The 25,834-nt window shown below is 37.9% G+C and overlaps 1 protein-coding gene across 1 annotated transcript in view; it reads right to left on the bottom strand.

The window, feature by feature from the left end:
- Trpc3 (transient receptor potential cation channel subfamily C member 3) overlaps window positions 1–25,293 on the bottom strand; it is a 168,925-nt gene extending 143,632 nt beyond the window's left edge. Inside the window, exon 1 of the mRNA XM_074041642.1 lies at window positions 25,170–25,293. The gene's annotated coding sequence lies outside the window, so the exon portion shown is untranslated. The remainder of the gene's footprint in view (window positions 1–25,169) is intronic.
- Window positions 25,294–25,834: the final 541 nt, after the last annotated feature.

Here is a 25,834-nt window from a genome sequence, read left to right as displayed (position 1 = left end):
AAATGGATTCTGTGCTTAGAAAAATTGAAGAGTGCAGTGATTAACAGAAAAATTCCACCCAGACATTTCTTTCCCCTCATTTTCATGTCAAATGCTTTTCTGTTGGAATTTGCAGTAAAGTTGTAACTCTATTAACTATGATATTACTATCTGATTCCATCTGCATTAAGACAAAGTAAAAATTCTGTAGCAGTGAAAATCTGGAGAAGTAAAAGGAGCAAAGAAAATGGAATGTTTCTGTATGAGAAACACTAAAGGAAGAAATTCAGTGCCTGGAGGCCGTTATCTGGTAAAAGCATTTGTCAAACTGTGGGTATAAGCCAAAAACATCTCATTTATAGTGGGTAAGGGTAGAAGAGGTCAGTATGGAACATAACTATTTTAATTACTTTTTCTATGTAAAGACAAATAAATATCACAGGGCTCCATAAAAAAGTGTATGATATGCATTTATCAGATACTCAGCCTTTGGGAAGCCATTATTTACGCTAGGCTTAGTGATTACATTGCCAGAGGGAAGGGGGAAAATGACATCTTAATTGGTCTGCCTTTCTTGATCAGTGAGATTTTTTTTTTAAATGGGAGCTGGTAGCCTTTTTCCCTACTCCTATTTTTTTTCCTTTTTAGAGGCTTCCTTAAGTAGCAAATATCTTTTAAGAGTATGGGAAAAATCTTGCTTTCTTGTGAAGACTGGGCTTATTGCTCTGTTTAAAAGTACCTGTAGATAAAAGGTTGAGGCAGCATGATGTCTCTCCCTTTTTACCAACTCTTTTAGTACTTTACCTGTGTCCTCATCATCCCCAAACTGGATCATTGCAACTGCTTCAGACATCTCCCAGCCCCTTCGTTCACCTTTTGTTCCAGCCTTTGCTGAGCCATTCAGTTCTGCACAGGTTTACCTTGTGGCACATGGTACACCCAGCATATGTCACTTAAGTCCCTGGAGCTTCCCAGACACCTCCATGTGGGTGCCAGGGGGACCTGCTGGTCTTTTTGTTTGCAGCTCATAAGTGTGGTTCATGGGGGCAGGGTAATAAAATGTTCCTCTCCTCAGATCTATCCACCTGAGGAGTGGAAGTGAGAAGTATTTTGACACTCCGCACTTATTTAGCCTATTCATGACAAGCCAGCTTTGTTTTTTAAGTTATAAAGAATCTCTCTAAATTATAATAGTATCAGTGTCTTTAGTTTGACTGTTATGGATTCTCCCCTTCCCTTTCTCCTGCACTTCGTCCTAAGGGCCATTGAAGTTCTCAGATACTTAAATACCATCCTGGCATCTTTCTCCTTCCTAGATGGGGGTATTTGCTTTTGTGTTTCCTAAAGCAATAATTGAAATAAATATTTCAATAAGTAATTGAATAAAGTAATAGTAAGAGAGTGTAGGAAAAATTACAAAGAGAAAAATATGCCTCAGTATACCACAAAAAATCACTTTCAGGTCTGTCCCCTCTTCCCAGTCTTCATACTATCATTGACTAGCACCATTCTTACCATATTAGTCATCCACAAACAAACAAACATGACTTCTAACTTATTGCCTCTGATAACCACTCTGACCTTAACTTCTCTTTAATCCAACTGTACTTAAAGTGAGCACCAACATCCCTTGAAGTGAAGGAGGTTCATAGGGTACAAAAATGGAGGTAATAGTGGGAGGGAAAATGGATACTAAGGAATAGCTATTGAAGCTTGCCACTGTGATATCCTCTCCTAAATATTCCTCATGTGACACCTGGTAACAAAACCAATGCTTAGTTCAAAAATGTAAATTTGCTATTGGGCACAAGATAAGCTACACTCTCCAACTTCCTCGCAGTTAGGTTGGGGCAACTGACTGTGTTCTAGATGGTGGAATGTGAGCAGAAGTGATTTACACCACTGGGAGGCTCAGTCTCTGGAACCTCCCATGTGCCACCCTCCATTCACTCCCTTCCTTCTGCAGTATCCTTGGAAGTCACCTGTAGAAGACCATACCAACAGAGGGAATGAGGTAGGCCTGGAATGATTGGGTAAAGATGAATCTCACATTCTCTCCCCACTCTCACACATCGAATTGGGATGTGAGTGAATGATAAGTTTTTATTGTGTTAAGCCTCTGCGAGTTGGAGACTGTTAATACCAGCCAGTGTTATTTACCCTAACACATCCCTCTATTGTACATGGTAGTCCTCTTGCCTAAAATGCATGCTCTCTTTTGTTTGTTTTTTTGTAATTGAAATCTTACCAGTGTCTAAAGATCCAACTAAAGTCCTACCTGATCTGTGAACTTTTTAATGAGCACTAGAGCTCATGACGTCCTTTCTCCATCTCCCAAGGTACTTGGTGTTCTATTTGTACCTTCAATATGCACTGCTTTACTTTGTAATTTGACTTTCAATACATATTTGTTTATTTGCTTAAATAGATTATAATTCCCAACCAGAAAAAACTATTATTATTTTTATTGTTATTATTAAGTCCTCAAAGCAATTATCACCAACCCTTATAGGTGGCACACCAGGAATGAAAAGTCAAAAGTCATTGAAGGCTCATAAATGTCCTAAAAATATCATAGTACTATTCTAGCATAGACTAAATATAAGAATTCAATCCCAGTAATTCTGGCTCACAGTTACAACAAGGAATACTCCAAGGATAAAATTAATTCCTATATATAAATGAGCTGTTCAGAAACACATTCAATCTGCTTTTTTCCTTAAGGGCTAATTAATTTGAGCATTTCCACAGCTTCTACCACAAATGCATACTGAGCAATACCCCAAACTGTGAAATGAAGGATTAGAATGTGAGACCTCTTTGAACATTCCACAACACTACTCATTTTCTCTCAGCCACATTTAACTTGTTTGAAATGAGAGTCTGCAGGTTTAATAAGATCTTTGCTGAATTTTTTGAGTCTACTTTAAAAAAACAGCAGTAATAAAAGGCTCTTTATTCCTGAATTTCCTTTTTCTGATCCTGTATGTTAAAAGCAATATCCATCTCACTTCCTTTCTCTCATTGTGACAGAGAAACAACCTGCCAAGGTTTATCACTGAGGGAGCCTCTAGGTACCCATGATTGACTTTGTCATTAGGCAAAGGGGTTTGGGAAAAACTGTCTTAAACGTAGTGATTAGTTAGCCTGGCCCAAAAGACCAAAAATCGTATGTTCTCCCTCATATGTGGACATTAGATCAAGGGCAAACACAACAAAGGGACTGGACTTTGTGCACATGATAAAAGCGAGAGCACACAAGGGAGGGGTGAGGATAGGTAAGACACCTAAAAAATTAGCTAGCATTTGTTGCCCTTAATGCAGAGAAACTAAAGCAGATACCTTAAAAGCAACTGAGGCCAATAGGAAAAGGGGAACAGGTACTAGAGAAAAGGTTAGATCAAAAAGAATTAACCTAGAAGGTAACACACATGCACAGGAAATTAATGTGAGTCAACTCCCTGTTTGGCTATCCTTATCTCAACCAGAAAAACCCTTGTTCCTTCCTATTATTGCTTATATTCTCTCTTCAACAAAATTAGAGATAAGGGCAAAATAGTTTCTGCTTGGTATTGAGGGGATGAGGAGGAGAGGGAGGGGGTGGTGTGGGTGGTAAGGGAGGGGGTGGGGGCAGGGGGGAGAAATGACCCAAGCCTTGTATGCACATATGAATAATAAAACAATAAAAAAAAACTGTGAGATCTTGAAATGCACACACAGTCTAAGGTTTTTATACATATTACAATTCAAAGATGCTAGAAATAATTTTAAACTGAAAAAATGTTCACTATAAATTTTGATGCTGTTGCAGTGTGCCATCTTTAATGGTGTAGATACATCTCAACTCTCCTTATTCACTCAGAGGTGCTTAGTACAGGCAATTTGCTTTCCTTGTCCAGACAATGCACTTTGATTTTGAACTGGAAAAAATGCCTCTGTAATTGTAGAGTTCATGCTCTCTGGTCTTTTGCTTCTTCTCTACTTGTAAGGATAAGTCTCTGCTGGGTGTAACAGTGGTTCTGACAATCACAGGGGATTCAGCCTTATTCTTTTTAAGTGCCAGCTACAACATATTAATGATGAAGAGTAGATCTCCTAGCCTTTCAAGAATAACTTGAATGACATAACAACATGAGACAAATATTTGAAAAGCAAAGAAACATTTTATAGACAGACTCTCATTCTTGCATTTTTATTTCTTAGCAGTACACCATAATTTAACCTCTGGTTGACAAGAAGGAAGGCCAAGAACTAGGATATAAATATAGTAGTTCATATATTTCTCTCCCCTTCAAACTCTTTGTGAGAATTGTCTTTTAATATGTGATCGAAGTTTATAAAAAATAGCCAACTTATGGGCTTTCTGCAGAGGTTGTCAAGCTGTGTTTCTTAAAGCCACCGATGTTCCAGGGTAACACTGCAAGACTGCCAAATGTGCACTTATTTGGGGGGGGACTCTACCCCTCCCTCTTTCAAGTGGAAGTTGCATTTTATCTATTTTACATTTGAATTCCTACATAAAATTCACAATTGAGAAACTGATTCTGTTAAAAAACTAAACTAAAATCCCTGAATGATGGAACCAATCTACAGAGACTTTATTTACTCCAATTATCCAGTTAATAGAATTCATTTTTCTGTACAGAAATAGCCTAAATGTCTTGTGGGAACTGTGTATGAGACATTTGTTCTTCTGGTGGCTCATAATGCTACATGTATTCTGACTTTCACAGAATATGTAACTCCCATTCTTAACTAATTTAGTTTGAAGGATGACTGTCTGGCAGTAAGCTCAGCTCCTGGATCTGAGTCATTATTCCACATTATTACTCAACACATATTACCATTTTTGATTGGGAGAACCATTCATTTTACCTTGTAATGCTGTAGCTATTATGCTGAATTTCAGAGAACCATGTTAGGCTGTGATCTGTTTTCTTTTCTTAGCAGTGCTCTGATTTCTTTTGGGGGAATTGCTTTTTTCCCACTGAGTGTTATGCTGGTGTATGGTGAACACAGGATTTCCTTCCACAAGAGCCAAAGTGAGCTGACCCTTCCTCTCCAAGCCCTAGAATGACAAGGATGAGCCACTAACCTGTGCTTCATCCGTCTTATACTGTTTCCAACGCTTCTGAATCCAGAGTAGATGACACAACAAAAAAAACACAGAAGCTTTACAAATTTTTATCTGTGTCACATGACCTGTCAGGAGACTGCTTTGTCTTTCTGAACTGCCTTTTGCCTGCCCATTGCTAAGTCTGATTCTTAAGTCTTCCAGCAATTTGGGGAGTTTCTAAGAGGCCTTCTACTTGTACATGCTTTGCGGCCCTGGATGTCTTCATTTTTCTTGCCTTGCTCTTCCTTACTGCCTTCAGAAAGAAACCATATACTGCCTTATGGCAACAGTCCACTAGTTTAGCTAGTCACTGTCCTTCGGGATATATTTTTTTCTCCTCTCATAAGGGCTTTTGTGATTCATTACTACACTCTACTCCTCTCTGCTCCAGAACCTGCTCTCACCCCTTCCTGTTTTCAGTTTTGCTCTCCTGTGTTGGGGTTGATAGCAAATGTGCTCCTGACTCTCCACAGTGAGTCAGGAGAGTTAAGAACACCTTGCTAGAAAGGTGAACATAGTGACAATATCAGGGATTCCTATGTCAACACATAGACTGAGAGGCAAGTAAGTAGTAGAGGAAGGACAGGAGGAGACTCAAACTCTACACCCATAGGAATTTAGGACAAGGTGCCACTATAGTGAGAAAAACTTTCTGGAATAAGGTCTGGTTTGTACAAATTCTTCTTGTATACTCTAGATCAGAGGCCACTCTGGTAAGGGTGCCTACAGCCCCCTGTTACCCAATAAGACAACATGGAATTCTGATTCAATTTCCCTTTGGTCTTCTTCAGGACATTCCATCATCTTAGTGACAGTTTTTGAGACTGTAAGAGGGTATATTTTGAATAGTAGTAATAGCTCTCACTTATTGAGTGCTTACTGTGTGCCAGAGTCTTTGGTGAGGTACTTTGAGTATAAAGAGAATTGAGTCTAAGGGAGGTTAAATAATTTGTTCATGATCACTCATCAAGTAAATGGTAATACTGAGATTTTAACTTATGTCTGTCCATTTTGAGTCCAAGTTCTTCATCACTCAGCATCTTGCCCCAAAGAGCTGTTATGCTAGACTGTGCTCTGCAATACACAGACAGCTGTCTTCCCACTCCAACCTCCCTACCCAGCATACGGGAGAGTTCAATAAATAGGTGTTAAATAAGCAAGTAGAAAGGAGCTTATTAACTCAACTCTTACTTGGGGTAAGAATAGGCATAATGGCCATTATTTCCCTAAACTGTGCAGCTTTCTTCTGGGAAATTCTAACCCTATGCAAACAAGAGCTGCTATTTCCACTTTAATATCTTCTCTGCTTGGCCCAGGTGATGACCATACTATTCTTAGAGTTACCTGGAACAGTTTTAGGCACATCTGAGATGAAGAAAGGCAAGACCAGCAGAACTCCTTCCCCTTTGATGTTAAATTGGGGGACTAGAGTCTAATCTTTCTTCCTCTGGTGATGAGGCTAAGGCATGTTTGGCATAATAGTGGCTGGTGGTTTTGTTTCCCTGAGGAGAGGGATCTGAGAATAGGAAGCCAAATGGTAGACAGAGAGCAAGAAATTGACAGACAGATAATGGAGGGGAGATTGAAAGAAAGTGAGATTGCCAATCTTGACACTGGAAATCAAGCTGTTCTTAAACCTCTACTCAACTCTTGCCTTGCCTCAACTTAACCATTTCCAGTTGGGTTTAACCACTTCAACCAAGATAGTTCTGACCAAGACAATAGATTTGTAAAATTTCTCATGAGCACAGTAAGACCACGTTTGTCCTGAGAAAAGGGAGAAAGTACTTTGTTTTCTATGTCAGTCTATGCCATATGCTTATCTGTTTGTAAACACAGACCTTGCAGCTCTAGAAAGGAGGGTAGTGGTAAGGATTGACAGAGCAGAGAAACAAATTTTTGGACTATCGTTTTTTCTTATCTCTTTTGCCAACTGTCAAGATTTCTATGTTGCAAACAGTATTTCCTGAACATTAGATAGCAAGAAATAAATTTGTTATGGTCCAACATATTTCAACTGAATATCTAACAATGGATTTTTTTATTTCAAAGAACTCTGAAGTACATGAATGGAGATTCTTTGACGTTCTAGACATGAAGAAGCAAACTGAGCTTAACTTGATTCCCCATAAATTATTGTATAAAATTCCTATTACTTATTGATTTGTAGAGCAGATCCATTAGGAGGCAATTCTACACCTTACAAAAAATAGAACATGGAATTGCTACAAGTATTTGGTGTCAGACTGTAAGATACTGTCCTGACTTACAAAATTTCCCCTTGTGAGGAAACCAGAAGTCTTAGTATGTCCACACATATTGAGTTCCCACACAACATTTTCAAGAATGTATGTAATAAATTACAGAAGGACAGGCTACTAAGACATATAGGTTGGGGCACAAATGGAAGCCCAAATCCAGTCCTCACTTCATACCCTAAGCCACATGCTTTCACCCACACAAAGATGCCACCTAGATGAGGGTGGCTCTACTGTAAGGTAGGCAGACCTGCCTGGAAACAAAAACTCTTGAAAGAGTCTTTCTTCTGAAAAATAACATAGAAAAATAAAGAACTAACATTTTTCCCATAATTAGCATTTAGTTTTTATTTATTACCAATGCTTCCCTCTTCCATCTCTACCTTTGTACCTGCCCTGCACTCGATAACGAAATAGCCCCCGAGCCATACAATCACAGTGCATCACTGGTTTTGGTTTATCATCATTGACAATAAATTCTTCTCCATGATCCATCACAGTTTGCATTTTTATACTACAGAAAGGTCCTGGACATGTGTATGGTACTTCCTATAAATAACAGCCACACATTCCAGCTTTTGAAGGAGCACATTCTGCTAAACATAGACTGTGGAGACAAATAATCCTTGTTTTTCTTGCTGTACATCATGGGTGCTAATTCAGGCCAAGTGTTCCTTATTCCATCTCAGCTCAGCCTTGGTTATTTTGGGTCTTACCACAAAGGTCACCCTGTTGCTTCCAGGGCTTCATAGTTTAGGTCCAGGCCAGTACTGCCCACAGTTCCAGGGCTGTGGAGCCACAGCTGCAACCACCACTGACCGGAAAGACCAGTGGTGCTAAATAGTCCTGCAGACATTCTAATCTCAAAGCAGAGAGAGGGAGACTGTTAAAAATTGTGAGAGCCATAAGTCATTTGGAAGTTGAGATCTGGGTATTATCCAGAATGGCCCCAAACTCAGGAAGACAGATGACATGACATATTCTCTAGGGAATATGTGACTAATACAAAAGCCTTTTAGTATGATTTCTCAGTACTCCCAGCCCCATTGCACCTTCTGAAGAGCTTGGGTACTATGGGATGTGACTTGGTTAAATATTCTCTTGCTTTTGGCCTGTTCATTTTTGTTTTTACTTTTTTATTTCAAGCCCAATACAAGCTTGGTCTAATGCCAGCGTATGCCATTTAGCATCAGAAATGAGACATTCAAGGCTTTTGGAACTACTTGTAATTAGGTTGTTATATTGGACAAATTATTTAAGACCTTTGTTCCTTCCTGCCTATAAACTCCTATTTCATTCTAAAATGCCCACAGGCCCATCAGCCCTATCAGATCTACCACTGGAGTACTTAAGATCCCTGTATTGCTTTTCAGTTTACAAAATGTGACAAGACATCCTCCATCACTGATCTCTGGAGCAACACTGTGGGGCAGGAAGTGTTACTCCCATCAGGCAGATTATGTAATTGGACCACAGAGGAGATAGAGTCCAAACTCAGGTCTTGTTTGCTTTCCATTTTGACCTGGAGAATCTTTTGTCTTTAGCACTGTCATAACAAGGCTTGGTGGACAGGACACTGGAATGCAGGGAGCACCAAGACTTCTAGCAATAGCCTCTGTCATCATCAAGGAAGTCTTAAAACAGCATGTCCAGGTAGCACAGCAGTCTTGTGAAAAGTTGGATTGGCATTTTTGAAAAAGTTGATTTATATTCCTGTTACAGTATTTTATTGCCTTCTATGTTTGCGCTGAGAATAGCGATGCAAAGGTTTTTTTCATTTTTAAGTCTCAACCTAACCTCGTCAAGCTTGTGGAACTTGTGCTTGCTGAAAATACAAATGGAGAAAAAGAGGACTTTCCTAGTAACTGTCATCTGAGCAACATATCTGTCCTCACAGTTAAAGTTGTGGTCCCTTTTCTGCCGGTATTGTTACCAGCTGGAAATATGTTGGAGCTGCAAACTCTCAGGACTCACCCAAGACCTCCCAAGTCAGAAACTGGGCCTGGGACCCAGCCATTTATGTTTTAATGAGAGCCTTCTAGGTGATTCTCATGCATGCTACAGTTTGAGAGCTAGCAAGTTAGATTAGTTATCCTGTTAGGACTTTTTTTTTCTCACTTTCAGCTTCCTAGCATGGCTCTGTAGAAGTTAAACTACTGAAAATACCTGTTATTGGAATGGAAGAAACTTTACATGGGGCTACTGAGGCATAACTGTAATTAGAAAATAATGATTAATACGTTGTAACGCTCTATTACCTTTCCAATTGTCTTTTTACCTTGAACGTCTATTATTAATGTCCTTCATATATTTTAAAGATGTATTAAATCTTATCAGTTATCATCAATATATAATATTACAATTGTAAGTCTTAAGATACTTGTTAGAAACAAATACAGTTGAAACCTTAATTCAGTTTCACTGGGACTGGTCATTTTTTGTAATGATCCCATTGGGCTATTATTCCACAGCAAGTCCAATTTTGTCTCCTAGTTCTTGAATGATGCTTGGATTTAGGGCCTCACCTGCTAAATATATCTTTACATTGCCAACTCCTATTCTGTACAATTTTGTAACAGACTAAACCTGATTACCCTAAGGTAAAAGTATCTCCCAGAGGCATTAGATCTGGTTTGTTAATTCAGTTAATAGTAGAGTCCTTTTCTAGAGAAGACATTTTCTGTTCTTATCAGTAGTTTATTTTCTAAGGTTAGTACTTATAAGCTTCCCCAATGTGGAGGACCAGCTGTAACTCACTACAAATGTATTTTTCATCTTATGATGGCAAGAACTTGGGATGTATTATTGAGTATCTGTGTGTCTTTGTAAATTATTTAATCTTCCAAAAACCTTGGTTTTCTCACCTGCAAAACAGTGGTAATTACTTCTGCCATGGGACTCAGGGACAGAATTAAGAGTCTGGAGGAGAAATGCATTTCTTCATAAGACAACTCAATTCTTTCCCTGCTTTGAGGGGTTTTCCCTGTTTTGAGGGGTGACCCAAGGGCTTACCCTTCCCATTTGTCATGTAATGACAATGGCATTTTGAGGTCTATAATACATTGAGATGAATTACCAGACATGTCACTTTGGTAATTTATTTAATCACTTTAAGGCTTAGTTCCCTTATCTATAAAATGGGGGTAATAATACTGTCTATGTTGTAGCGTCAAAGAGATAAACCTGCTAAAAATGCTTAGCCTGACATACTTATTATAACTATGAGAATTATCGCTCTTAGTATATAACAAACTTTGTGTTATCCTTCCCATTCCTTTTTTGGATCAGAATAGTCATTTTTTAAAATCATAACAAGACAGAAATTATAAGACATAATTTACCACACTTTTTTTCTATGAAACTCAGTGCATAGTTTTATCTTCCTACTGCTCAAACTGTTAAAGCATACTTTTTGACAGTGAGGATGGGACTTCTCTGAGGCTGGCTGACTCATTTATTGACAAATGACCAAGGGCTTTTTCTTGTGGCTTATAGCTGATAGCCAAGTTCATGTAGATATCTGGTTGGTTTTTTCCAGGACTGGAATTATGGCCATGGTATAGCCAACCACAAAATTCTCTTGCTTTACATAGGCTTCCATTGAAAGATAATTTCCCCTCCCCTCTACTTTTTCACAGAAATAAAAGCAAGCAAGAATAATTTCTAAACCGAGGGGTTTTAAGAAGGGGCTTTTCTGAAGGTTCACATTATCTTTTGTTATAGATATGCAGCCTGGCTTTGGAATATATCTTATGTTAATTTCATCTTTTACCACTGAAAAGAAAAATCTTTCCATGTTGGGATCAGAGGGTGTTATGTCCCTTATAGGGGATTGTTCGCTGACTATAATTCCCATGAGCTTGTCTGAAAGTAGTAATGTGTGTGTGTGTATGTATGTAACAGTGAGTTCCTTCTTCACATAATTCAGAGTCCTCAGTCAGGGTATTTGAAGGTTGTTTAATGGAAGATGTATTTACAAAAATATAGACTGAGTAAAGAGGTGGCTATGGGGAAGGAAGAACCCTTTAGTAGCCAATAATAGAGCCCATTTCTATGCCTGTGGCTGAGAAGAAGAAGGAGCATTTAAAGACCTGGAGGCTACTGCAGAGGAACACAGCAACCATCTGCGTACCTATCACACTTCCATGTTCTGATCTGAAGTGAGTCCTTCTGCTACCTCTCATGCTGTTGATACCATCTACAAAAGTGGATACATTCATTTCCTAAAGTTGCTGCAACAAAGTACCACAAACCAGTGGCTTCACACAATGGAAATTCATTTTCACGGTGCTGAAGGCTAGAAATACCAAACTAAGATGTCGGCAGAACCATTCTCCCTCTTCTTTTGCAGTGCTAGAATTTGAAGTTGGGGACTTGTACTTGCTGTCAGGCACTCAAGACATTCCCCCAGCCCCCATTCTCCCTCTTAAAATGAAAAGGAAATCCTCCTTTGTCTCTTCCTAGATTCTGATGTTTGCTGGAAATCTTTGGCATTCCTTGGCTTTTCAGTGCATTACACCAATCCTTTGTCCTCACACAGTGTCCATTCTCCCTGTCTCTCTGTCTTCACTTGGCCATCTTTTCATATGGCTGCCAATTAGGTAGCATGAGGGGCTAGGCCCCTGATGACCTTGTCTTAATGGTTACATCTGGAACAAACCTATTTCCAAATAAGGTCACATCTGAGGTTCTGGGAATTAGGATTTGGACATTTGCTTTTTGAAGGTACACAGTGGAACCCCTAACAGTCATCTTCCACCACTCATGCAAGTGCAGAAGTGTGACGTACAGAAGAAGAGGAACAAGTAGAGAAGAATCAGCACAATCTCCTTTCATCTTGTCTTCTTGGCTCACTCTCCAAAGCATCCCAAACTTTGACCTCTTATCTTAGGCCTGATTTAACTTTTTACTGAAGTATTAGATATAAACAGACAGTCCATGTACTGTAAGCTATGTAGCTTGAGGAATTTACACAAGCTCAACATACCCATGTAAACAGCATCTAGAAAAGGATACAATATAAACATCGCCTCAAAAGCTCCTTCTTGCTACCTTCTAGTCATCATCCACACCACCCAACTGAGGATAGCTTTTCTCTGATTCCTAACCCCATGGATTCTTGTTGCTGGGTTTTCAACTTCACACATAAAAGAATCATGCCATATGTTCTTTGTGTCTGGCTTTTTCTCATTCAACATTGTATTTCTAAGAATCACCTATGTTGTATGTAGTTGTACTTTGCTCCTTTTCATTTCATTATGTGAATTCACCATATTCATTTATACATTGTACTGCTGATGGGAACTGGGGCAGATTCCAACTGGGGGATATGATGAATTGTGTTGCTGTGAACATGCTTGTATATATATTTTAGTGAAAAGTGTTTGATAATAAGCATTTTTTTTATGACTTTTTGACAAATATCTTCTGCAAAGTCTTCCTCACTCCTTTGTCAAAATTATTTGTGTCTTCCTTTGTGTTCTGAAAGTGAGCACTTACCAAAATGCATAACATGAATTATGGGCATGTCTGTCTCCTCCTTACCCAATACCACCTCTATGACTCTGTGAGCTTTTGGGGGGCAAATATTCTGCTTTATCTATCATCATATCCTAGCATGTGCCTACTTTGTATTACATAGTTCATCAGTTTGTTCAGTGAGGAATGGATAAATGAGCAAATGGAGAGGGTAGAGAAACCATAAATCAGGATCACAGGATAAAAGGCAGTGTGAGGACAGCCAGCACACCTTCAAAAGTGTGACATATTGGGATCATGTTGCCTTGCCATCTTCTGACTTCCACCTGCCCCCAGACTCCTCTCACCCTCCTACTCCCACCCCAAATCATCTTAGGATTTTGTGTCTCTGCAGATCTCATTTTCTCCTTTTTAGGAGTATCCTCACTACATGAATTCTCCTGATTATGACCTTTGTGTGTCTTGGGAATCATCCCTATTCTCTAATATTTTAAATTTTTTCCATTTCCCATCTAATAATTAGAGATGAATTAAGTTTTCTTTGCCATGAGGTATATCTTATTATAGTCTTATTTTCTGAACCAATGATTAAATCTTTTGCTACCATCCCATCTTCTAATACTGCAGCTCTTTCAAACATCTCCGTGAATGCCATAGTCTCCACATCCTCCTGGAACTCTAGACTCCCAACTTCAGAGTTCATCAAAGTTCACCTTACTTCTCACCTCTATGTCCTGTTCTCATTTTCCCCTTTACTCATCTTTCTCCTTTACTCAGTCAGCTGCTTTAACCCCTTCAACACTTCCCATTTAATGTGTTGCTAATTAATTATACAGTGACCACATGTGCAAGATCCTACTCACCTCATACTTACTTAGCTGGTCTTCTTGTCTCCATAATCCCTATTTCAGTTTATTCTTCACATACAGAATGGTTGCTATCACCTTCTCATAAAATAAAGGAACCTTTGCTATTGTTTGAATATAAAGTTTCCCACAGAAAGGCTCGTGTTTTGAAGGCTTGCTTCCCAACGCAGCAGTGTTCAGAAGTGGGTTTTTTAGGAAGGCTCTGCCTTCATAAATGGTAAGTTCATTGATGGGTTAAAAATTTGTATGCACTATTGTAAAGTGGTGGAACTGTTGGGGGAAGTGGGTCATTGGGGGTATGTTCCAAAGAGATATACCTTGTTCCTGTCCACTTCCTGTCATTCTCTGTTTACTGGCCGCCACAAAGTCAGCGGCCTATACCACGTGCTTCTTCCACCATGACATTCTGCCTTACCTCAGACCCCAACAATGTGCCTGATAACCATGTATGGAGCCTCTGAAGCCGTGAACCAAAGTAAATATTTCCTCCTTTTACATTGCTTCTCTCAAGTATTTGTCACAGTGATGAAAGTCTGACTAACACAGCCTTTTGATTGCCAATCAGATCAGTTCACTTCCTTCCAATCATATTTCTCCTTACTTAGATCATGCTACATCCACTGCTACTCCCAGCTTCTCCCACTTTCCAGACAGTGTCGTCATATTTTTGAGGGTTCTTCATTTGACCAGAGTTCTGAGTTTTCAATTTGAAACAGAACTGGGTTCTGTACCGGCTTTCCTATGACAACTTCAAGACAAGACAAGAATGATAGTTTAATCATACTTGCTATTTTGGATAGAATTATTATCTTTCATTTATAAAACTTCTAAAAGTTAGGATTTAGCTGATAAAGCTGATATTTTATTTATTTTTCTAAAATAAAAATTTTATTTATTTTAGAGCTTGATTATTCAAGCTATAAAAATATGTCTAACACTGAAACCTGTGCTTTCACACACAGGCAAATTCCCACAATTAGGTCATGAGTTAAATTTTAAGCACATCAATCATTTATAAGTTACATGGGCAAAAGTGTGACTAATAGTCCTCATTACTAAGTGAAGAAGTATATTGGAAATGAGGTTATTTAACAGTGTCCAAGCAGATGGTCTTTTTTTGTAATAATCTCATAACTAGCTTAACAATTACGTAAAATAAGACCTGATTTATATTTTTACAAAATGACTTTAGCAATAAAAATCAAAGGTTAGAGCTCAGCATCTTCTCTTTTGTTATGAATACTTCAATTTTTACAGCAGAAATGAGAGACTACTTATATCATACTATTTCTGGTAGTCAATTATCTCTGTAAAAAGAGGCTTCAGATAACCTATTTTTCAGAAAAACAGTTAAGAGGCTATTTTGGCTTTCAGTATCCAGAGATTAGCTCTTTCATTTTATATCATAGTTATATATTATAATCAGGCTGGGCTTTCTGTGCATGGCTTGAGTCAGAGGAAGTTACTGTAATTCAGAGAGGATATTAATCTCTGCCAGTCACCAGTATGAATATACTTCAAGATCGGTCGATGATTCTTTGTAGTATTTCCAGGAATCTATTACAATGGAGCCTAGTTAGTGCAGAGCTGGCTGAGGTACCTCAGGGACAGTTGTTTTAGTTCATGAATACTACAAGAAAGATTTGAACTGTGTACATTTGCTATTACTTGGATTCGTAGCCAACCTGTGCTTTTGAGGTTTCTTGGATTATGACAGAAGCCAAAGATGCTCCCATTTTCATTGGTGGTATCAGTTCTGTTCCTGACTGTGTCACAATGTCACTATCCTAATTTTAGTCTCAGCCAACTAAGTTCACCCTGAATCTGCTTTTCTCTGCCTTAGGAGAGGCTACATTAGCACAGCAGCACAGTGGTTATGGGTACCTATACCAACTGAACCAGCTTTGGGGAAAGGGAGCTTGGAGTCCTCAGTATTGAGCTTATTTTTCACAGATTCTTGACTCAATGGAATTTCTTTGTACATGTATAACAAGTTGAAATTTTAGCTAAAGAATTGAAATAGTCTTCTATACTACTCTACAAAATTCTCCCTTTTGATTAAGAAAAACTACTGCAATGTGACTATCTTCTTGCTACATTAATATAGATAATGGCATGCAATATTTTCACAAGGACTACACTACCATATAAACAATAATTATTATTATAACTCCTAACAAGTAGAAGTGCTATGGTCCAGATGGTGAGATCAAAATTCCTGTGAGGTATCACAGATAAGTAAGCAAACAAAGGCCCAGCAGTGTACATGAATATCCCTGGATGAAAGACACATCACAATGTCTATAAACAGCATCCTGGGCCTTCTCAGTTATTTATCAACTCTGTATGGGATTGTGATAAAGACACTTCTCCATGCTTGAGCCCAGAGCACTCAGGAGCTATCCCTTTATTAATCATTGACATCATAGATGGTGTGTTCTAATGTGTGAACTTTCCATAGGGGGGTGATTGTACTCAAAATACTTCAAAAACATCAGTGTGTATTTATATCCTAGAAGTTATTTAGTGTAGAATGGACCTTGTTTAGAGCTTCAAATTTTGTAGAACAACGCAGCAGAAATCAATGCTTTGAAAGACAAATTCAATTCATTGAATGGCTCGCTTGCAAAATTTACTGATCTAGCAAAAGTGGTTTTAATATTGAATAAGAATGTCCAATTTTAGTTAGTGATGATGAAACATACAAAATTAATGCTAATATGCCATTTAAAGAATTGGCCAAAAAATTCTAAATATGCTTAAAGTTTGAAGAAATAGAAAAATTTGCTCAAGAAATAGACAAACCAATACTGGAATACTTGGAATGCTAAATGTTTGACTTCGAGCCAAGAGGAATTGGAATATGTAGACTTGGGGACAATTTGTTGAAAGACTTGTTGTGAAATTGTTATAGCCCATCAGGAGGGAACATTATAATGGGCCATGTCATTAGTGTGGATGAGAAACAAACGAGCTAGAATGTGACAGGAGAAACCACCACAACTCAAACATTGGTTGCTAGATGTTTGGAAAGAGTGGAATGTTGATGTTGCTGTCTGGGAAACTGACAAAATATTTTTAAAATGCTATATGATTAAGAAAACCTAAAATGGCAATAAATGAGATTCTTGGTTACTTTACTGATTTTCTCCTAACTGAAGAGTTTTTCTTTATGTTGGAAACCATATAGTTATTTTTGTTTATCTGCACAGTGCTAGAGTTAGTTTAGTAGTTGCAAGAACATCTCATCCTTTGGCATCTATGCTATCAGCTGCTGTACACAGCAAATAATGGAACTGATATTTGTTTTCCTCTGTGAATTCATCTCTGCAATGGTGGCTGTACTAAAACCTCAATTGTCCAATTCTGGCTTCTTGATACTGACAATAAATTCTCATAGGTCTAAGTGACTTAATGATACCAACTCAGAATCACCAATGACACTTTTCTTATTATTAGTAATAGTAGTTATTACTAGTAGTATCTACTATTGTTATATAATGCTGTTAGTAGCAGTTCCTCATATGGTAGGTGGACAATGAAAGGAAAGTCCAATCCACCTATCCTAAATGTAGTTCAGGGCAAATTGGGATTCTTGTAGTGTGATGTCACTATCCAGAGAGCTGTGAAGGTTCATACCATCCAACCAACTGGAAGACATCCCAGCACTGGGACATAGGACATGGATGGCAGCCTCAGGGCTTGGAATTGGAAATATTTTCAGATACAGGGCAGTTACAGATGGATTAGTGGGGTGGTAATAAAATTCCACTGCTCTGTAACTGAAGGAATGTTTAAGCCCTGTGAAGAATTGTGATTTATGAAGAGTAGGGAAACTAGCATGGAACTACATTCTAGCAAAGACAGGTGAGAAATATTTGTGGCTTTAATGGAAGTTGGATCTGAAAACAATGAGTATCCTAAGGACTGATGAGGCTACTGGGGCACACCAAGAGCCACACTCAGCATGGTGGCACATTTTCTTTACCTATCATTAGCACAATGATAAAGAAGTCATCTGTGCAAAGCCTTCCTTTCTCAAAGCGAAAATTTTGAAACCATTCGACAAGCAAAATGGGAAAGCAAGTTGATTGCCTTTACTTCTGGCCCTAGGATTCCAAGTTTATTAAAGGTTGTTAAAGATCAAAGAACACAGGCATGGTTTGAGGGAACATGATTCTTTGGCCTCTTAAAAGACTCCTGAGGCAGGACACTCTAGCCTTTCTGCAGACTTACCCCATACCTATCAGAACCTTTTTCCAAGCATAAGAATTGAAAAGAGTTCTGATACCCATTTGCAAATATGAGAGTTACAGAAAATGGAGACATAGGAAGGCCAGCAATCTGAGAAACTTGAATATGACTGTTATTGACAGCACTTGACTCCATTTCACTCTGACAGATCCCACAGTCCCTACTAGGGACCTGTTGCAGGTACAGAAGCACATGCCTCACACCCATGCCTCGCAATCTCAGGATTTTCAGTAACCGAATAGCATCAGTTAGGCCTCCAAAAAGGACTTGCAGGGTGATGCATGGTGTGCAGAGTACAGAGAGTTTAGCAGTTCCAGGGAATACGTAAGACCAGACAGAGCATCACTCTCTGAGATGTATCTCTCTGAGCTGTGAACATTGATGTTACTAATTACCTACAGGGAGAGGGAAAGTAATTACATATCAGAGTAATTTCAAATAAAAATATTTCAAAATTCAAGACTACAAAAACACAAGGTAAAGTGGACGTCATTAATGAATTACTAGGGTCAGAGGAAAAATGAACATGATCCTTTAAAGTGATTGGAAAGAACTTATGAAATATCTACTACATGTCCAGCACATTGGAAACTGAGAAAGTTTTTAAATACATGTTCCTGTCCCTGAGAGAGATTATAGGACTTATATTCAGAACCTGTTTATAAAAGTATGTTAAGAATACATGATAGGATGCTTATGAATCAGTATGTTTATATGCAGTAGTGTTCAGGTAATCAGCTGTCCTTGAAACAAGCTAATGAACAAACCAAGCCTGATTTTTAGTGTTTGCCAATTTCTGTGGTGTAAATACTTTCACCATGACCAATACTGTATGCAGAGTTGAAAAGGGACCTGTATAGTTGTGTCTCACAAGTCAGCACAAGCTAGATCTGGCAGACAGGTGTCCTGGATTGCTGGAGAAGAGAGGCCGGCTAGTAAGACTCCCCTAAAATGGTAGTATCAATTAATGGTAAACTCTTTTTATTGATTATTATTAATTTTTTTGGCAACACTGGGGTTTGAACTCTGGGCCTCATGCTTGCTAGGCAGATGCTCTTACTGCTTGAGCCACTCCGCCAGCTGTGGTATACACTTAAAAGATAAAGTTACTTGGTTTATTCTCCCAAATCACATCCTAGCACAGCCTATGGATAGAGTCCATACTAAGTATGAAATGTTTGTTGAATAACAAAAACATATGGTTAGGCTAAAAGGAGTGTGAAGTCTTTGTAACAAAATCTTTCCCTTAAAGACAAACAAAAGTAGAGAGACCAAAGTAAGTATGCCCAAATGCTAATGTTGTTAAAGCTGGTCTGCATGCATAATACAGTTAGGATATATTTTGTCTTCTGCTTTCTTCTGTATATTGGGAATAAGTCATAATAAGATAAAAAGGGGTTTATGTGAACAAAAGCACAGAAGCAGGAACAAATGCATTTTGACAGCTTCAATCTATTTAATCTGATCAAAGTGAATATGGTAGGAAACAGCAAGAAAAGGAGGTTTGTAGGCAAGACTTCAGATGAATAGGGATTTCACCCCAGTTAACTGCTGCTGTGCACAGATCTTAAGTGGTGCTAAAGAGCTCAAAATCTGTTCTCTCTCCTTAGAAATTGGATGCTTTTGTTAAATTTGGAATTTCTGTATTTGTGCAGAAAAGTTACTAACATGAATCAAAATGAGAATTAGGTGCAGGAGAGAAGCATTTCACAGGGAAATAAATCACTTAAAACACTTGTAAATGAAAAATCAATAGCATCAGGCAGTTTAACAATGCAGCTGCCTCTGTATTGAAAAACTCCCAGTCATCCAGCCTCCCTTTCCTGCCGTAAAGTCATATTATTCTCAGGCAACCTAAGATAGTTTCCAGTTGGATAAAGGTATAGATTAGCACAGGGTCTCTTGAAGTATAGTTCTGTGATTCATTCATTGCACAAAACAAAGAATAAATTATACATAAATTTACACTAAGTGTTGGAAGTCTATTGTTGATAGAAGGAAAGTGAATAAAATAATCACAGCAAGCCGGTGATCAAGGTCTAAGAAAGAACATAGGAAAGTGCATTCTCTACTCTGCTTTGTATATTTCACATTGCTGTATTAGAATCTTGTGGTATTAAATAACGCTATAGAAAATTACCCTAAGCACAAAAGCTCTCAGGAAACATTCACTATATCCTGGATGCCTTCTGCATGATGCATTTAGCACCCTACAGTCTTGCCTTTGAATCTTAGTAATAGGGAAACAACAACAAACACTGGCCTGAAACACAAAATTTCTGGAAATAAGAATGGGGCTTACTTTATTCTTCCAGAGCCTTATATAAAGTTTGTTTAGATTAGTTTATTAAAACCTATGTTAAAATTGGGCAAATGGAGTCATGAATCAATTATTAGAAACCATTTTCAAAAGGCTGAATTAAGGGCTGGGCATGTAGCTCAGTGGTCAGGTGCTTTCCAAACATGATTGGGGCCCTGGATTTGAGTCTAGCAGAGAGAGAGAGAAAAAAAATGAAAGAAAGAAAAGAAAAAACTGGATTGGCAAGAAGTGTCACAAATTGGTACACAATCATTAGGCACCTTGTCTATATTTATTGACAAGTAGTCATTTGGAACACATTTTAGAGTTCCCCTACATTTTCTCCATACACATTGAAGTCTAAGCTGAACCCAATTAAATGTACTCTCTAATTCTAACCATTATCTTCATACACAATAATTTCCCCCTCTGCTAGAGTTTCTATTTGCCTTTATGAAATTTAAAATTAATCTCTCAAGGAACAATCAGTTACCAGTTTTTTCCAACCATTCAGATTGTTTTCCTCCTACCAAAAATTAAGAATAAAAAATTTAGATAGAATAATCTGTTATTCTTATTTGAGTCTTCCTTGCCTACCTAGTTTTGATGTTTTTCAGCCACCATTATTTGCCTTTTTCTTTGTATTTATAATATTCAGAGCTAGATGAATGGGTCCTTAACAGGTTTCTCTCAGCTGATGTAATTAGTCACTTTGATTTCATCCTGTTATTTTAATCTGACATCTTTTAAATATTTCCTGTGTTTTTCTCTATTTTTTTTCTCTTCAACTCTCTAACACTTGCTTTTAGAACTATTATATTTAACTGCAGTATTCCAGGTGTGGTTTAATAGGTCATGTGATGTGACATGAGTATTTTCCTGATTGCTGAAATGGATGTTGTGTGCTCAAGCATTAGGGTACCAAAGTTTTCCAAGTTCTCTCTCCTTTTTCAATTCCAGGCTCTCTTAGACCTGTTCTGTGACTGTGCATTTAGGAGAGAGATTGAGACCAAAAAAACTACAAAAAATCAGTAAAATAAAAGGTTGGTTCTTTGAAAAGATTAGCAAGATGGATAAACCCTTAGCCAAAATTACAAGACAGAGGAGGCAAAAGACCCAAATTGATAAAATCGAAGATGATAAAGGGGACATGACCACAAACACTAATGAAACCCAGAGGATCATTGGGGAATACTTTGAAAGCTTATATTCAAGTAAACTGGGAAATCTGGAAGAAATAGATAAATTTCTATATATTTGTATAACTAAACCAAAATTGAACCATGAAGATATTAACCACCTAAATATATCTATAACAAGCGATGAGAATGAAGCAGCAATAAAGAGTCTCCCTACAAAGAAGAGACCAGAACCTGGTGGATTCACATCTGAATTCTACCAGAACTGTGAAGATGAACTAATACAATTTCTCCTCAAACTTTTACAGGAAATACAAAGGGAAGGAACACGACCAAAGTCACTCTATGAAGCCAGAATTATACTCATTCCAAACCCAATAAAAATGGTACAAAAAAAGTCAGTTACAGACCAAAATCTTTAATGAACATAGATACAAACATTCTCAACAAAATACTAGCAAACGAAATTCAACAACACATCAAAAAGATCATACACCATGACCAAATCAGCTTCATTCTAGGGATGCAAGGATGTTTCAGCATACACAAATCCATAAAGGTAATACAGTGTATAAACAGAAGCAAGGACAAAAACCACATGATCCTCTCAATAGATTCAGAAAAAGCCTCTGGCAAAATTCAGCACCCTTTCATGATACAAGTGAAACTAGGAATAGAAGAAACATTCCTCAACATAATAAAGGCTATATATGAAAAACCTGTAGTCAACAGTATACTTAAGGGAGAACAACTGAAACCATTCCCACTAAAGTCAGGAATGAGATAGGGATTTCCCCTTTCCCCACTCTTATTCAATATGGTTTTGGAACTCCTAGCCAGAGCAATAAGAGCAAGAAATAAAAGGGATTTAAATAGGGAAGGAAGAAATCAAACTATACCTATTTGCAGATGATATGATTCTATGCCTAAAAGACCCTAAAAACTCCACCAACACACTCTTAGAAATCATAACTCTTTGGGCAAAGTAATAGGGTACAAAATTAATATGAAGAAATCATTAACCTTCCTGTATAACCAAACAATGAACAGACTGAGAAAGAAATCTGGGGAACAATTCCATTTACAATAGCCTCAAAAAAATACCTAGGAATAAATTTAATCAAGGAAAACAAAGACCTTTTCAATGAAAACTATAAACTACTGAAGAGAGAAATTGAAGAAGACATCTGAAGATCAAAAGATATCCTATGCTTGTGGACTTGCAGAATCAACATTGTGAAAATGGCTATACTACCAAAAACAATCTACATGTTCAATGCAATTCCTATAAAAATTCTAATGACATTCTTCACAGAGATAGAAAAATCAATCCTAAAATTCATATGGAAATACAAAAGACTTTGAATAGCCAAAGCAATTCTGAGCAAAAAGTCCAATGCTGGAGGTATCACAATTCTTGACTTCAAACTATACTACAGAGCCATAATAATAAAAACAGCAGGGGTTGGGCACAAAAACAGACATGAAGACCAATGGAATAAAACAGAAGACCCAGACATAAACCCATGCATCTATAGCCAACTGATTTTTGACAAGCCCAAAGCACTCAAAGGAGAAAAGACAGCCTTTCAACAAATGTTGGTGGCAAAACTGGGTATCTACATGTAGAAGATTGAAACTTATCTCTTACTTTGTACCAATATCAATTACTCTGTGTCTCCACAAATCTGAAATAAAACCTTAGTTACACTGATGCAGGGAGAGGGGGGCAAGTTAGTACACTGAAAAAGAGGGTGCCATTATAAGGACAAAGAGTAGTTGGAGATACAGATCTTCAGCTAAACCTCTGAAAGTGTAAAGTGGGCACGAAGGTACAGACCTGGACCTGTTCCATCCTGTGAGCCCTGAGCTTTGGATTTTTATTCTTTTTATTTTTATTTTTCCAGTCTGGACCTGAATTGCTTCCCACAAGAGCCATTCACAAGGGCCACTCTGCATGGAGAGCTGAGAGTAAATTGGCAAGCCTTGCTCAGGCCACCAGAGCAGACCAGCATCTGTGCACCACCACCCAAATCAGAAAAAACCCACATGGACCCCAACCGGGAGGATGAACCAGTTTTAGTCCTGTGGGCCACTGCACAGGCCAGCTCAGGATATGGGTACAAACACAACTTACTCTTGAGAAAACTTTTGGCTAAGTGGGCTGAATGAAGGTGTACACACTTGGCTCCAGGCTGGTGAGGACAGGGTGAAGCTGCACGAACGTTATGATAGCCGGTATTAGCACTGAGGGCTGCTGCTCAGCCAAGCCCAGTAATCAAATGAAAACATCTGACCTCAGCAAAAACCTTTGGCTAAGCAGGCTGATTAAGGCCTCCCAGATCAATCTTATGTTGGTGAAGGTGAAATATTTCTTTGTTGAGTTAATGTTAGTCAGTAAGTTATTTATGATTAGCAGGGTTTTCTTCCAGGAAAAATGCTGCCACTGCCTATAAACATAAATATTTCTTTTTTTCTCAGGAAAACAACAACCACAAAAATAACAGTGGGGCTGGAGATGTAGCTCAGCATTAGAGTGCTTGCTTAGCAAGCACTACAAAAATAAATAAAATAACAAAAAATAATCTGTTTCATTTTTTCCCATCATAGTTACCAGAAAGCTAAAGCCAAATTCAAGTCTGTTTCCCTCTTCTTCTCAGCTGCGTAGGAGCATTTCTTATTTTCTTATGTTATATCGCCCATGTTAAAACTCTATTTTTCAATTCTTAGGTAGATACAGTAATTTTCAATAAAATTAATAATGTGCATTGGTTTAACAAAAACTGTATGTTGATAATTTACTTTTGAATATTTGCAAGTCATCAATGAACTGATCTCTTGTTATCAGCTAGAAGGCCTGGATTGCCTTCCTTGTTCTTGTATTTATACACACCACAAAGCCAACCAGGCACAGCCCTTGATTACAGGAAGGGCTAATCAAAAATTGCCAAAATGAGTGAAATTTCCAGAAGAAAATTCTGAAGAGATTTAAGGTTTTAAAGTCTTCTATCCACAGCTCAAATAAACCATCATCTATACATGATCTATGTTTCATGCTTTCGGAGTTACCTAATAAATCAAGGTGGAGGCTGAATGTTAAAATGAGAAGGTAATTGACCTTGATAGAAGGAAAATCTAAAAAAGACTTTCAGAACTTTACATAAAATTAACTGCTTTACTGTGATTGGCCATAAAAAGACCCATTATAGTGAATAGGAATAACTGAGACCTTTTGTTGTTGTTTTTTTAAAGAAAGAAAATATATCTCTATTGAAAGAATTTTAACCCAAAGTGACCTCACATCTTTTGAAAATGTAGGATCCTACTTGCTGACCTTCAAAATCAATCAGCACATCCAATCAACATTTCCCTGATTTTTATTCAATGAACTGTTTGCAATACTTTTAATAAAAATTTAACTAATCACAAGTATCAGAATGTTCACATGCTTGGGCTTGAAATTCTGTGAGTTGCATGCATGTTAAAACGAATTCTAACTCCACTGGTAAGAGCTATTAATGACCAAACAGCCTTTCTTGTTTTTGTTGACAACTGTCAGTAATTTCCTTTTACTGATTTCTTACCTGATAATTATTCACCTAGTTTTAGTTTAACTATAATAAGTACATACTTAAGTCATCCTTCAGTCATAGATTTCCTCTCCCCCATTTTTCATCTGACCTGAGAACCAAGACCTTTTTTTCAAATTCACATAAAGAATAAAGCCATTTCCATCAGACCTGGAAATTCTTAGGTACGGATTTTAACCTTCATACTTACGTAGTGTTCACTCCAATGAATTAGTAGTCGTGGTAAGGTGTGAGTTAATGGAGAGCAAGAACATGCTCTCCCATTTTTCAAACATTTCTGGGGAGAGACGAATTTTCAGATTCCAAATTTATATGACAGTGAAGTCAGGATAATGACTCTCTCTCTCTCTCTCTCTCTCTCTCTCTCTCTCTCTCTCTCTCTCTCGGTGTTAATTATTCATTGAAAAGCTTTTTAAAGACACAGTTCAATATTTCTTTACTGACTCACTGTTAATAAAATTGCAAGTAGGAGTTGGAGTCTTTGATTTCTTATGATATTATCATTTTATTTCTAAATAACTTAAAAGCATTTTTTTGGAAGTGTGAAAATGGATTATTCCGTGTACGTTAAGGCCACATCACTACTCACCATTAACCCTTTGGCTTACTAATGACTTACCTAAGTCTTTAGTACCGGGATAACGTGTGTGTGTGTGTGTGTGTGTGTGTGTGTGTGTGTGTGCTGTTGTTGTTGCTGTTTCTGTGGATGGAACCCTGGGCCTGGAACATGCCAGGAAGGTGCTCTACCAGAGCCTATTGCCAGCCCTTGGTTCATTAGTCCTGTACTTGTGTCCAATAGTTGTTGAGCTATTCGCTTTCTCACTTCAGCAACTGTCTAGGTCTAGGCAGGAGAGT

This window comes from Castor canadensis, chromosome 9, assembly GCF_047511655.1.
Source record: "Castor canadensis chromosome 9, mCasCan1.hap1v2, whole genome shotgun sequence".
Classification (NCBI taxonomy): Eukaryota; Metazoa; Chordata; class Mammalia; order Rodentia; family Castoridae; genus Castor; species Castor canadensis.
This window is presented reverse-complemented; position numbering and strand designations above follow the sequence as displayed.